Genomic DNA, 16,244 nt, shown 5'->3' on the forward strand with positions numbered 1-16,244 from the left:
TCTCCTGCAAATCTTTTGCTGCTAGCTTGCCAGGAGGATGAAGCAAACCATTCTGGCATCACATTCAGACCCTACCTCGGCCCAACAAACCACAATCTCTCACACACGGCATTCTCTCAGACCAACTTTTGTTGATTTGAAGGAAGATGGAGGATGCCATCTCTCTCTCATGCTTTTATCATTGTTGGAACAAAGGGGTTTATTCTTGTTATCTCCCTCAGTGAGCAATAAAAGATAATCCACAGGACTTAGAGATTCAAAGGAAAGCTGAGAGACGTAGCTGAAGAAGTAAAACAAACCGCCAGCTGTGGCCAAGCACTGCAGGCAGGGAAAGCTGGTGGGGTGCTTCACGGCATGTCCTTCTGTGCCTGATGGCTTCAGGTAAAGTGAGAGGAAGAGGGGTAAAAAGATTACAAGGATGTTTCTCTCTCGTACCCTTTGGTCTTTGTTTTAGCAGTCAACAGGCACCTTGTGTGGTGCAGAGATCTATATCTAGATCGTTTTTTTTTAAAAAGGTTTGGGGGCAGTCTATTTCCAAGAAATTATTAATGCACCTGAAGCTCTGTATGTATTTAGCCCTACTGCTTTAAAAATCCAAAATACCCCATCATCTAACCTGCACTGTCTTTTACTAAGAGACTGCAATATCTTTTAATTCCAATAGTGTAGTACAACAGTGACCAACACGTTTCTACAGTTCCACAGCTCCTTGTAGTGCTGCTGATAGTAGCTACCAAGAGAGCTTCAAGCTGATGTGCAGCCATGCTAATTAGGACTAATGTACACATCAACTTGTAGAGACTCATACCAAAAACAAATACACGGGAGGCCTCTCTCTTCCACTGGTAACAGCTGCTCTAAGAAGTCTTTAATAAAAAATTGTTTATCAAGAGCCACCTTCTCTATGCATCTATTGACATTTGTTTATTGAACAATGCAGAATATTTACATGCAGCTTCCAGCAGACACTAATCTCAGAAGTGGGGAGTGGATGAGTAATGCGTATTGTTTCTTTACTGGCTGTCTCCAAATCATACACCACATGTTTGTCCAGCTTTAATTAGAAAACGGTAAAGTGATAGGACTTGGTTTCATTTCCAAGAACACAGGACACTATTTCTTGGAATGAATTTAATTTGTTAACACTTGAATTGTTTGTAAAGGTGACGTACATCAGGAGTATGAAGTTATTACTAATGGTTTTCTGGCTTAGAATTTGCTTGAACGACGGACAAGCAAATTCAAGGTGATTGCTATGTACAATTTAAGCTGTAATGCAATTTCCTAATAAGAGTTTATATCCACTCAGTGCAATGACAACTGCTGGGAAAGATAATACTGACATATCTAGAAAACTAAAGTAATAGAAAAAAGATGGTATCGTCACCTTATTCATTATTATTATGCCTTTTTCTAAAGGAACCGAACTGGGAAAAACAAGACAGAGCTAATCAGGGTTTCAAAATCATTTTTGGCAATGATAATAACATATTTATGTAGGAAATTTCATTCAGAAGAGCTTTTCACCTAGAGATTTTAATTAATTGCCTACACCAGACAAAGGAACCACAGAAACTCAGCCATTGCTGAGGAAGAGCCCACAGCCATTCTACAGCAAAGATAAAGGATGAGAGGTGAAAGTCAACTTCTCCCCCTGATAGGCAGGACTTACTGCTCACACTGACTGGGAACGGCAGGAGGGTCAGCGTAGGCAGCTGCCTCCCGGCGCAGCGGGATGTGCCTCGGGAGACGGGCTGGGAAGTGCAAGGACTTTGTATGTGGCTCTCGCTCGGCAGGGCTGAAGCGAGACGGGGTTTGTGAAGTTTTCAAGCAACTGCTGCCTGGGGGAGCTCCCACAGCACGGAGCTGCCCCCGGATCCCAGGCGCACAGATCCCATGTGCCTTTACACATCAAGCTGGGCTGGGCTGGACCACCCCCATCCCCAGCTGCGGCTCCCCTGCCATCCCTTGTGCCAGCCAGCGCTGTCACACCTGCCAGAACCACTGCTGGCACCCCAGCTGCTCTCAGCACGGCCGGCACTTCACATCGTCAGGGCATCATCGCTCCAGACGTACAACAGCTGCCACGGAGGTACCTCCTTCCTGCAGGTTTCCAAATCAATTGGTGCTTACTGTCGCCCATGCGAGAAATGCTGAGACTTGGAAAAGACAGAGCAGTACTGGAGTGCCTGCCTGAACCTCCCCACCGCTCCTGGACTTTCTCCAAGCCCAGCTCTCGGCTCGCACAGCAGCTGTGCCCAGGGGAGCCGGGCAGAATCATGGCCAGCAGCCAGGCAGTAGCTCCTCGTGCACAGGCCACCTCCGCTACAGCTGTGGGCAGCCAGCAAACCTAGAGATGTTTCATTCCTCCCAAACTCTTGACCGTGAGGACATTCTCATCTGGTAATTTTAGAAATTTTGACGTTTTAAAGGAGCAGCAGCAGATGTGCTCCAGCTTCGGCCCCAGATCAGCACAGCTGCTAATGTATACACACAAAAATCAACAGAGCCAATTTATTGATTCCTTAGGGTATACTTATTCTACAGGGAAACAGAATAAATTGGTAGTTTTATTTAATATTGTGCATGCCAGTGCACTTCTTTGCAACTACTTTGTGATTATGGTGCGTTGGAGGCATTAACCTGGGTCAGTTCCGGCCCTAAAGGAGTGTGAAAGCAGGATCAGAACATCTGCAAAAAAAAAAAAAAAGAGTAGCAACATGCGAGACGTGGATTCAGCTTCCGCAGCTGGGGATATCCTCAGCCCCTCAGGTTTCTGAAAGATTGGGAAGCCTCATTGTGTTCTCCTTCACGTCCCCACACAAGACCCTTCATGTGCAGAGGACACTTACCAAGAGTCAGTGTGAGAATACAGCCTGATGGCTCTGCACACCTCTGTTAACAAAACATTTCAGTTTTCCCTGTATATATTGTACTGCTGCAATCATACATTGGCTTATATTTCCTCCTTATATGTGATACCAGCTCGCCAGCTTGTTCATGTCAGTTCTTCTCTTCGTCCATCAGTGTTTGAAAGTTTGGTTCATGTTAGTGTCACAGTTCCGTTAAACCTTAATGCACTGCTGTTTGAGCCTATTTAATACAGACTAGCGTGTAGGACCATTTGTAGGTCTTGACATCAGGTGCTATTATACTGGGCAGGGTAGTCAGGGTTGGCTGACAAGTGAGCAGAATTACTTTCAGTAAGGTTACAAGACACAAGAATGGCTTTAGGAGGGAGCATTCCCTGCATATATTTAGGGAAATGGAGTAGCTGCCAGACTTGCTGCTTTACATAAGCTTTTTTATTTTTATTATTTTTATTGATTTTTAAACTCTTTCCAGGTCTTTTTTACTATAATCATTTCCAGAAAGGAACATTAAAGATAGGGCAATTTTTGACAACACTGGAGAATGTAGCTTTTACTGCAAGTGCAGAAGCTGAGGCAGAGAAGTCTAATACAAGAAAATGATAGCGCTATGTTTCAGACGTGACATAAACCCTCTTACTTTAAGTATATTAAACTAGAGCAGACAAAGAGCTAGAAGCTCTTTCACCTCTGGTGTGTATAAACTTGTTAATACAGAAGTCAGTTCAATAGGGATTAACTCAAATTTAGGTTACAAAAGCATTTTTTATACACTCACTGTTTTCACACCTACCTGATAAAATTGTCTACAGGAACAACTTCTTTTTTAAAGGCTTCAAACAAAATAAGGAAACTATATAAGCCACTTCACTACCAATCCTTGAAGCTAGGAGAACAATGTTCTGCTCTTGAATGTCTATATTTTCACTCAGGCAGCTTTTGAAAATACTCATAGAATTTATGCAGCAGACAAGAACAGTGAAACAAGTTCTACTTGAGTAAATAAGTATTGAATATTTATTGCATTCAAAGCATTTTACAAGTAAAAACATGTCAGAGAGAATTAAATCTTCAAACTTGTCTTCTTTAAATTAGAACAAAGTAATCATTTGACGAGCCCAAGATGGAACGTGGCATATTGTAAGGAAAGCTAATTTACCTTTCACTGTTACAGCAGATACTGTGTGGAGGTGTTATTTTCCTGGACAATGCAAGTCACCATCCTCCAAATGCACGTGCTTCCTTATGCCCAGAAGAGTATCTTTCTCACAGCACCTTAGTATTGCAGAGCTGCTGTTCTCAGCAGAGAACGGTGATCCCTGTCCTGTTGCTTATTGTTACCTTATGCTAACAAAAGAAATCAACTACTTACTACTACACAGTTGAGAAACATCTTAGAGGGTGTGTGTTTTAGTTCCTTAGGGTGCTGGTGGTGCCCCATTTTCTCCAGCAGCAAGGCTATTTTAACAAGTTCCCCACCTCCATGCTGCAGTTCATCACAGAATCACAGAATCACAGAATCTTCTTGGTTGGAAGGGACCTTTGAGATCATCGAGTCAAACCACCACCAACAAAAAAAAAAAACAAAACAAAAAAACCCACAAAAAAACAAACACCAAAACCAAAACAAAAACAAAACCCACACAAAACAAACACCCACAACCACACACCACACTCACCCACAAACAGACACAAACCAACAATCTTGGGCACTAGAGCATGCCCTGAAGTGCCATGTCTACACGCTTCTTAAATACCTCCAGGGACGGCGACTCCACCACCTCCCTCGGCAGGCTGCAAATGCGACTGTGATGGGGACCTACCATGAACTGCATCAGCGGCGTAAAAACCTGCCAAATCAAAGACAAAGAAACAGTTCTTCATGGGTTGGCTCGTTGGTTGGTTTTTAAACCAGGATGATTTGATTGTTAAAGGTAATTATGCCCTCCGCCTCTCTGCACTCCACTAGCATGTAGACAGCATGAGTTTCTGAGCTTTTGAAGGGTGAAATTAATATTAGTTTATTTGATTTGCAAGAGGGAAAGTGAAAGGGTATTTTGGTCCTACAAGTATAGGCTTCAAACCAGGTTAATTCTGTAATAGCACATATCGAGACCTGTGCACATAAAAATCTAGATTTAATTATGCTGCATATTATGTTTTCTTAAATATTTTAATAAATAATATTTGAGGGTAATAAAATAATTGTACTGGGATATAATAATGTCTCAGGCACCAAGGGAATAAAAGGCATGAAAAATTTCTCATAAAAATGTAATCCTTCGGATATAAGCTTGTTACTTGCATTTTAATATCACACAGACACTTTGTCCAGTAGGTTAAAGAGTTCTCAATGCTATTGGGACTTGTTTGTGTTAAATTAGCCCCAGAAGGGTTTTCCTTGTAATCCCTGCATAAAAAGGAAAGGTATTAAGTATTTCACTTACAATAATTTTGAAGTCTAATATAAATTCTAGAAAATTAAAAAATACCTATTTCATTTCTGAAGAGTTTCATGTTCACTAAATTTAATACGTATTTCTCCTTGACACAAGAAGACTGAATGAAGAAAATAGTAATTTTACTGCAATTTATTTATACGATGTTGGAACAACATGCCACCACTTGTACAGTGTAATTTACCTAGGCAAGGACATAAAGACAGTAAGAAAGGAGCTTTTGTTTAAAGTTCAACTTTTATATATGCTTCAGGTACGTAAGTGTTGTGACTGCCAAGCTGGAATAACCGTGAGCTATCTCTGAGTAACGGGTGCAGCCTTTTAACCGTGGGAGGAGGAATTAACATAAGCACAGTGGTTAACGGGTCACAAGTTCTCTAGACGCTTGGACAAAACCCCACACGTGTGGGTCCATTCACAGCAGGTCAGTCCATAACATGAAGGATGAACTAAGGTGTCTGTATCATCATCGTCTCAATTTTCTCTATGTTTTGGCAAATTTTAAAATAAATTCAGTTATATTGATAAGTAAGTAATGTATTACCTTGCACACTTACCCATATATTGAAGGCCAAGTCTTCACACTGAGCTCCCTAAGTATTGATAAGAGAACTGTGAACTTTCAGGTGACTTTTTCATCCAGCTTTTATAGCTTCTGCTTATGAGATTTAATGAACTATTGACCCTTGCTCCATATTATACAGCTTTTGATTATGAACTGCTGACCTTTGGTTGATATTACACATCTGCAAGAACTTTGGAGCTTCATTTCAGGTTCAGATGGCAGCTTTCCTGCCTTGAGCTGATAAATATAAAAACATTCCTATAAACTACAAAGCACAGGGACTGGATTTATACAAATAAAGAAAATTCAGAAAGCTTTTAGTCCATGGGTTACCAAGCAAGGCAGTCATCATGGGGCTGTAAGACCAGAATTACTGAACAGAAATGCACTTTTGCTAATAAAATTGTGCTTTAAAACCCTACATTATGATTTCAAATAGATATGTCCATAGTATAACTTCCAGTGTTATGCAGAAATACTGAAAATAGATTTAAGGATCTCTGTACTATCCTACAGTCTGCAGTCTATAGACAGACCCTGAGCAAAACCTGGTTTTCACTGCAGGAATATTTGATTTCAGGCTGACACCTCTGCACACTACATAGTTCGCCTGCTTTGCTTTCTGCAGTTTAGTCTATAAACTAGAGATAAGAAAGTACAGAGAGCAGCAGAAAAGGTTCTCTCGATGGTACCTCCAAGGACAGTGAGCTGAAATCCATAAATAATTGAACTGCGATAGCAGAGCTCAACTCAGCCCCATCTTAATGCTGAGGGCACAGCAACAGCTTACCAGAGAAGACAATATGCTTACATCATCCTGGCAATGCCAGGGTCTCCTTTGGCCTCCAGATCAGGTCAGCACAATCCTAAAGGCTCTTGAGACCAGCATCGCGGTTGAAGCGGTGGCTAGCACCTGAGGAAAGCCACGCCAGTCAGCTCTCCCTCTTCTCTCCCCTGCCAGGGAACCAGCCTGTCTGACATGTAGTCCACATCCAACCTGTCCCCATGGACCCTTTAAAAGGGTGTAGTAGAGCTGATTTTTGGAAGACATCAGAACATTCTAATTTACTCTTTAATTTATTTTAGTTTAAGGTGGCTTTGAACAGTTCCATGGCTTTCTTGGACTTCTCATCTGTCTCCCCTGCTGCCTTTAGCCTCCTGCTGAGAAGGCAAGTCCTTCCAGCACAGGAGCTTCCCTGTTGTTCTTTGCAATTCTCAGCACAGGAATGTCACGAACAGGGGGATTCTAGGAAATACCATCTCACTAGTAAATGAATATATAACTTTGCATACATTTAGAGACAATTTTTAAGCAGTTAGCGGTGAAATCAGTAAAAATAGAATCATAGAGTCACTTAGGTTGTAAGAAACCTTTAAGATAATCGAGTCCAGTTGTAAACCTAACACTGCCAAATCCACCACTAAACCATGTCCTTAAGTGCCACATCTACACGTCTTTTAAATATCTCCAGGGATGGCAATTCCACCACATCTCTGGGCAGCCTGTTCCAATGCTTGACAACCCTTTCAGTGAAGAATTTTTTCCTAATATCCAACCTGAACCTCCCCTTGTGCAACTTGAGGCCATTTCCTCATGTCCTATCTCCTGTTACTTGGGAAAAGAGATGGACCCCCACCTCTCTACAACACCCTTTCAGGTGATTGTAGAGAGTGACAAGGTCTGCCCTCAGCCTCCTCTTCTTCAGGCTGAACAACCCCAGCTCCCTCAGCCACTCTTCATAAGGCTTGTTCTCCAGACCCCTCACCAGCTTTGTTGCCCTTCTGTGGACCCGCTCCAGCACTTCAATGTTTACTTGTAGTGAGGGGCCCCAAAGTGAACACAGCACTCAAGGTAGGGGCTCACCAGTGCCGAGTACAGGGGGACGATCACTTCCCTAGTCCTACTCACCACACTGTTCCTGATACAGGCCGGGATGCTGTTGGCCTTCTTGGCCACCTGGGCACACTGCTGGCTCATGTTCAGCCGACAGTCGACCAACACCCCCAGGTCCTTTTCTGCCAGGCAGCTCTCCAGCCACTCTGCCCCAAGCCTGTAGCGCTGCATGGGGTTGTTGTGACCCAAGTGCAGGACTCGGCACTTGGCCTTGTTGAACCTCATTCTGTTGGCCTCGGCCCATTGATCCAACCTGTCCAGATCCCTCTGCAAAGCCTTTCTACCCTCCAGCAGGTCAACACTCCCACCCAACTTGGTGTGGTCTGCAAACTTACTGAGGTGCACTCGATCCCCTTGTCCAGATCATTGATAAAGATACTAAAGAGAACTGGCCCCAGTACTGAGCTCTGGGACACACCACTTGTGACTGGCTGCCAACTGGATTTAACACCATTCACCACAACTCTTTGGTCCTGGCCATCCAGCCAATTTATTATCCCACAAAAAATATGCCCGTGCAAACCATGGGCAGCCAGTTTCTTCAGGAGAATGCTGTTGGAAATGGTGTCAAAGGCTTTACTAAATCTAGGTAGACAGCATCCACTGCCTTTCTCTCACCCACTAAGCAGGTCTCCTTATCATAGAGGGAAATCAGGTTAGTCAAACAGGACCTGCCTTTCATAAACCCATGCTGATTGGGCCTGATCACCTGGTTGTCCTGTATTTGACACATGGTGGTACTCAGGATGATCTATTCCATAATCTTCCCTGGCACCAAGGTCAGACTGACAGGTCTGTAGCTCCCCGGATCCTCCTTGTTGCCCTTCTTGTAGATGGTTGTCACATTTGCTAACCTCCAGTCAACTGAAATAAAGATGTGAACAGCTGCCTACAAGAATGAAAGTAAGTAAAGAATTCACAACTCTGTTCATGCAGAAGAGTCAGCATACAACAAAGCATAGAAGAAACCTCCAGAGCACTCAGCTCTTTTAACACCTTTCAAGATGCTCATTGAAATGTGGAGTTGTCCCTGGCCATCTACCCAGCATCTTATATCCAACAGCAAATACACCATGAAACAACTTAGCCCAGATTATTGTCTCTTCCAATACCTAAAGGGGGCCTACAGGAGAGATGGGGAGGGACTCTTTATCAGGGAGTGGAGCAATAGGACGAGGGGTAGTGGTTTTAAACTGAAAGAGGGGAGATTTACATTAGATATCAGGAAGAAATTCTTTACTGTGAGGGTGGTGAGGCACTGGAACAGGTTGCCCAGGGAAGTTGTGGATGCCCCATCCCTGGAAGTGTTCAAGGCCGGGCTGGATGGGGCTTTGAGCAACCTGGTCTGGTGGGAGGTGTCCCTGCCCATGGCCAGGGGAGTTGGAACTCAATGGTCTTTAAGGTCCCTTCCAACCTGAACCATTCTATGATTCTACGATTTTTGATTTACAAAACATTGCCTGTTCTGCACAGAAATCGTTGCCCAAACCTACTTGTCTCCTCCTTACCCATACCCCAATCTTTCTGGTCTCACTTCTCTGTGCTTGTTTGTCACTCATCTCCTTGCAGCTCACCCTGGCCTTCAGCTGAGCGCAAGCAAACTCTGTTTCTCATAATGCACAGGCATCCAAGGTTGCATGCAATTGCAAAGTAATTAATTTGCTTTTTAGCAAATGAGCCTCAGGATATTGGTCATCCTCCAGAAAGCTGAGAGGACAAGGTGGAGCCAGCCCACAGCTTTGCTCATAGTGGAAGCCCTGTGTGAGCCTCAGGCTGTGTGAGCCAGCAGGGCCCGACCTTCCCAGCCCGGGGACCTCCCAGGCTCATCCTCACATGGGCTTCACATTAGGGACAGGAAGGCTTGTGCCACTGTGCGCGGTAGCCTGGACTAGTCAAATAAATGTCTTCGGTGAGTAGGGAGGAAAACATGGTAACCACCTGAAAGGTGTCCTTGTCCCCTGACAGGGCAAGGTGTGGGTTATGCCTGATGAAGGTAGGTAAGGCTTGGCGGGATAGATAGAGGGAGCTTGTTGGACATTCAGAATGAATTTGTTGAAAAAGTGTTTTGTTATGTACCTGAAAGGCAGAAAAGTCCTATATAATCAAAGCAAACTTGTTGTAGCATTTCATGGTACTTTTATCATAAACATATGTTTCCCTCTAATACTGTTTAAAGTAACTTCTTGGGATCTGAAGCTGGAATCCATTTCCCTGTTCATTGTGTTTACAGACCAGTCTATTATTATAGACACGTTCAATAGCTTGTGCATTCTACTGTGCTCCATTTACTTGCTTTTATAACCAAACAAATGAGGTTTGGGAGATTTTCTACTGAAGAAAAACAGTAGAAGATAATTTTAAGTATGATTGAATGCCTGCTGAGTCAATGGCAAAGATTCAATTTTTCCCTTAGTATTTCCTCAAATTTTAAGGAAATCGAGTATGTATGTAAAAAGAATGTTTTTATTTTATTGCAGTATCTTATTTATACAATTCTCAAATTAAAATACTAATAATTTATAATATTATATTAGCCCGTTTTGAAAGATGTAGACCCATAATCAGATAAAATGATCAACAGCGAAATACTACATTTCATACTCATTACCTCTAGGGCCAAATTATGAATCTCCAATTTAGACAGCTAAACGAAGTGGTCAGATTTTCAGATGTGTTAGGCATTCAGACATTCTTATGCAGCACATTTCAAAACAGGACGATGACATTTAACTGTTACAGAGCAGTGAGATTTTTCTGAAAATCTTTCAAATAACCCTGTTTTTTCTCAAAGCAATGTGAATACTGCCATCTAGCTATACAGTAACAGTATTTCTTCAGTCCAGTTCTGCTAGACACAAACTTTTTCAGTTTCGGTTTAGAATAGGGCAGAATAAGAGACAAGAATAAAAGACAAATGCAAAAGTTGCATTTGTTAGTTCAAAAATATGTGGGCACCAATTACTATTAAAATTATATTATAATATTATAAATTATTATTTTGACATCAAACTTAAAAGTTAAGAGCAAGAAGTTGAAGGTTCAAATTATTGCACCTGATGGTGAACAAGCTATTCCTTGCGAATGACTTATTTTACAAATGCAGGATCTTATTTTTCAAAGGTTTATACATGCCTTTAATTGAATGGGGTAACTAATAACATTAAAAGCACACATTAGTAAATTGAAGTCTAGATCCCCTTGCCAGTTTAAGATTCACCTACCAAAGATTAGGATTTCCACAAAACACTTTGTCTAACAAATATCTTTATTATTATATTTAAGCCATGAATTGTTTGGAAACCACTCAACCGTACTGAGTGGTTGAGTTGTACTGGTTGAGTTCTGCCGCTGGCCGTATGGAGGCACTTTCAGAGGTGTATCATTGCGCGCTCAAGATGTTGATCCACCAAGCATCCTACTCAACACCTCCTTGGGTAACCAAAAGACTGAGAAACTGAAGACACATACACAGAACTTGTCCTGATATTGAGAGGGCCATGGATGGTCTCAGCGCCTAGGCTTGGGAACTAGAAGAACTGATTTCCACAGCCAAAATCCACATTTCATCCAGAGCATTATGTACAGAGCTTTGCAGAGCCAGGCTGTTGTTTGGGATTACTGAGTGGATAACTAGAATCATTCTGGTTGAGCTCCTGCCCATCAATTTGAGGAGCTTGTATTTCAAAACAAATTGAGACACATGACTCCTTCAACTTTCTTCCCTAGGTGGGGAAAATTGATGCAATTACATGACAGACATGCCACCTAGTTAAACAGACAGTCTCGTTCCTAAGTACAAAGCTGTCAGGAAAGTTAGCCATTTCCCACCTGAGGAAGAAAAAGTCTACGTAAGCTAGCACACACACAGAGGGACTCTATAAAGCAAAACCTAACCAAAGGCAGACATACTTTAAACATAAAAGGAGAGGAAATCTACAGAAGCAGATGTCTCTTGGCTAGTATGTCGTAATTCCTTACCAAACAAGACACACAATATGACATATATTCCTGCACAGAACCAGTTCACAGAATTGTCTAGTCCAAAATCTGCCCAATACCAGATTGATCAAAGGAAGATGCAAGAAAATGTGTTGCTACTTACAGAACAAGAGCCCTCAGACCCATCCCAATTCAAGCAACAGGAGATTAGCCCGGATTTCAAACTGTGAAGAGCTGAGACTATAGGAAGAAAAGCCAGAACTGCCACATGCCGGACCCCAGCCTGCTTCACCTAAATCATTAGGAAAACAGATGTTCTCCCACGTCATCTGCAGTAAAATCTTGATGACAGTTGTTCTTACATACAGTATATCACAAGGCACTAATTCTGCCAGTATTGTTTTTTGAATAGCACACTTTGAAGTTCAGGTATACCTGCTTTTGTACACACTGACACACACGGAGAGCCGAATGAGAGTTACAGTTTCTTATTATTAAAAGATGAAGAGACTACATGCAGTCAAATGACTAGCTCAGCTTATCACGAGTGCCGAGCCACTTTTGGCCACTGAAAATCAATAGAAAAAACTGGTATCACTAAGACTATACATTATTTTTCAGTTTGACACATTAGTGCTCGATGGTGGTGTGAGCCACACAAAGCCAGAAGACAAACAAGAAATTACCTTTCATGTTCCCAGAGAAATTAATTTATGGTGAAGTGAAATCAGCATGCAGACGTGTTTCTCCCAAACATCAGGAGCATTAAAAAAAAATGTTTGATTACAGATACAGTGTGAGATATGCTACTTTCTAATTTTGCGTTTTCAATGTTGCATTTTTAATCTTCGGTGTAGCCTTTCTCCCCAAACAAAAACCAAAAAACAGTAGGATAAATTGCATAATTCAGGATTATTTACAAATTGTGTAAAATTTCACTCCCAGACATGTGAAGTGCAAAGCCCTTGTGCTTGAATGGTTCCCCTTCTTTGACAGCAGCACACTTTGCACCTCTGGTGCTAAAAGAAAAAGAAATATATTTCACCACCTCTGCTGCTTTCTGCAGTCTGACAGTATGTCAAATTATTCCGGACAACACATAGCTGCCAGCTAATAAAGTGGCCACTATTCCAAGCACCACAAAGGGGCACAATTGAATACACATTGCCATTTGAGTATATTTTCCCTCTGAACTGAACAAGCAGCATCTCAATAATGCAATCGACATGTGTGAGTAACTCGAGTTATGTGATGCTCAGCTTTATTGTGATCTATCCCAGCAGGGACGCGTTTAACTACAAACCACCCAAGAGAATAACTCTGATACCACTAATCTTTACAGAGCCAGGTACTTCCCTGGCAGTATTCTCTTCTGAATATTTTTGTTGACTTACTGTATGTACTGCTGAATTAACAAACTGAACTCCCAGTCGGTTTAATCTGGTTCACCATCTGTCTGCCCGCTTCTCACATGCCTATCTCCGTTGCAGCAGACCCTGCCATAGTAGACCCTCCAAGAGCACTTTGACCCCTTTCTAGAAAAATTTCCCTTAAGTTTGACTTGAGGACCACGCTTGTAACATCTCTGACGGTAGGAAATGTTAAATCTGGGGTCCCATAAAATGGTCTAGGTTTCCTGTGCTTACTCTGTGGGTACCCCCTATTCAACATACGAATATGGCAGCTTGTGGAGACAGCATTTAATGACTACACATGAGGAAGTGACTGCTCACAGCCAAGGGCAGGGAAAAACCTTGCTCGAGATGGCTGCAGCCTGGCAAGTGGCCAAATGCAATGTGGCGATAACATCTGGACCCGTATCTATATCTTTGAATTGGCAGAGCCTCCTCCTTCCCAGGGCTGTGCTGTTAACAGCCCTTTGGGAGCAGGCATCCCAGACGAGATCTTCTCGGGAGCCACCTACCCTTTCCAGATGTTTCCTGCTTGGAAACTGTCCTGCTGTCTTGGTTGTTAAGTGCATCACCCCTGCTGGTAGGTCAAGCCTATCAACGCCGCACACACACGCTGAGGACGTGTTCCTGCACCTTAACAGAACGCGGGTTCACTCTGGGGTCAGTAGCTGGCATAATTTTAGAAAGCTCCAATATTACCTTCATCAGACAGCTGTTATTGCCATTTCCTCACATGGCTTGAGGACAGATTATCCAGAAATGATTACAGGGTTTGAAGGCAGAAAAAAAAGGCAATCATCACAGATAAGATATCTACTCATCTACCACAAAAGTTTTTACTATTGTTACAAGATGTAGAATAATTATATATTTGGTTGTACCCATACGACAGTGATTTATTGCACTACCATCAGTGTTTTGGGGGCTGCTGACGAAATGAACTCTGTCTACACAGCATGAAGTGTAGGTAACTCCCACCAGGTTACGCTCGTTCTGGCGTTTGGTGTAAGTCAATGAAATTTATTTGCATACTAGTAAGTGGTTTTGGAGAATTCTCGCATATTTTTTTATTCACAGCCTCCCCTGCCCCATGTTTGCTAACTTTTACAGATCAGTTTGAGATCACTCGATGATTTTACTGTTTGAATGATGTTTAAATAACTTGGATATATATACATGCTTATATACCTAAAAACATACATATATATACAATTATTGCCTAGCTTACATAGAACTTATTTATATGTTATTAAAGCATAAAAATGGAGATATTTAAGGAAAATTATTTTTGTGAAAGTGCAGACAAAAATTAAGGAAGCCCACAGTGGCTGTTTAGATTGAAATCACTGAAGATACGGCTCACCACAAACAGAGTTATCATTTGGAAATGAGGACGAAGACTTGCAGAATAAACACGCAGTTTAATTTATGCAGATTGAGGTCAGGCAGAAGCAGTTTATTTCCACAGCTATAGGAGGAACCATATAGCGACAGAGATTCAGCCCTCAACCCATGTTAATTCTGAATTAAAGCAAAAGTATTAGGGCTTGTAAAAATTCACAGCAGATACAAGCTGCCCTGTGAGGGGGCCTGACGCAGAATCACACAGAAACACAGGATTGTAGGGGTTGGAAGGGACCTCTGATCATCTAGTCCAACTCCCATGCCAAACCAGGACTCTCTCCAGTAGTTCCTTGCCTTTCTTGAACCGAGGAGCCCAGAACTGGATACAGTACTCCAGATGTGGCCTCACCAGGACAGAGTAGATGGGCAGTATGACCTCCCTCAACCTGCTGTCTGTGCTCTTTTTAATGCACTCCAGGAGACCATTGGGCTTCTTGGCCAATGCTTCAAGGGCACATTGCTGGCTCATGGTCAACTTGTTGTCCACCAGGATCCCCAGGTCCCTCTCTGCAGAGCTGCTTTCCAGCTGGTCAACCCCTAACCTCTACTGGTGCATGGGGTTATTCCTCCCCAGGGCAGCGTTTCCATGGAGGGAAATGTTGTCACAGCGAATGCGCCTGTGTATTGCTGATAGCTCAGAGGATGCAGCCGGTGGCCTCGGCGTACTTCTGTTCACCTCATCCCTCCCTCGCTTGTGACGCTGCTGTGCCCTTCACCAACTTCACCAAGGCCTGCTTCCGCAAAATAATGTTGGTAGAAGGGTTTACTTAGGCTTGTTTCCAGAAAATGCTGTACTACTTAAAATGCTGAGGTCTCTATCGACTGATATAAATGATATGATTTTTTTCACTTTAGGAGGTATCCTCTCAAGCGACCTATAGAAACTACTTGCAGTTTCTGCTCTTAGAGAAACAAAAAAACAATCTATCATCAGTCATCACTTAGATCTTCTCAAGATTGACCTGTATTTCAGCAGTCTGGGGTTTTTATCCCTTTAAGGACAAGACTGGTATTTATTTCATAGAATCAGAAAAAATTAGGCTTGAAGGTCATCAAGTTCAACCCTCTGCTGACAGCACAGCCAACTCTGAACCTGCACCAAGTTGCTCAAGGTCATGTCCAGCCAGGTTCTGAACACCCCAGGGATGATGGCTGCACAGCCTCCCTGGGTAAACCAGTGTCTGACGACCCGCCTGGTAAAAAAAAAAAAAAAAAAAAGAAAAAAGAAAATCCTTATATTGACTTGCAGAAGTGCTTGAAAACAGTGTAACTTCCTTCATAAAACTGTTTTTCACTTGCTTGTAAGTCTTGCATATATCTGCATAACATAATTCAGTGTTATCTGGTTATCTGGTTACCTGAGCCCAACCTATCATTGGTCTAAACCAACGTTTAGGTCCCTCTCCACCAGCCCAAACCATGAATGCCGGTTGATGGACGATCAGCACACACATTACAGGACCTGAGAAAGCAAGTTAATTAGTCCCACTGGTAGGCTGGCACTCAGCAAGTTCTGGAAGAGCTTGCTCAGGAGAAGAAGAGTGCACCATGGAATGCACCTTTTGTAGATTTAGCATGGTTTGAAATTTTCTATGTGAAAAGCAAGCTGCAGAAGGTTTTTAGCATTGATTACGAAAGTGGCAAATAAATAATATCCCACCAGATTATATTCAGAAATTCTAACAGCTGTTTCACTGAGAA

The sequence above is a fragment of the Numenius arquata genome, chromosome 1, assembly GCF_964106895.1.
Source record: "Numenius arquata chromosome 1, bNumArq3.hap1.1, whole genome shotgun sequence".
Taxonomy (NCBI): Eukaryota; Metazoa; Chordata; class Aves; order Charadriiformes; family Scolopacidae; genus Numenius; species Numenius arquata.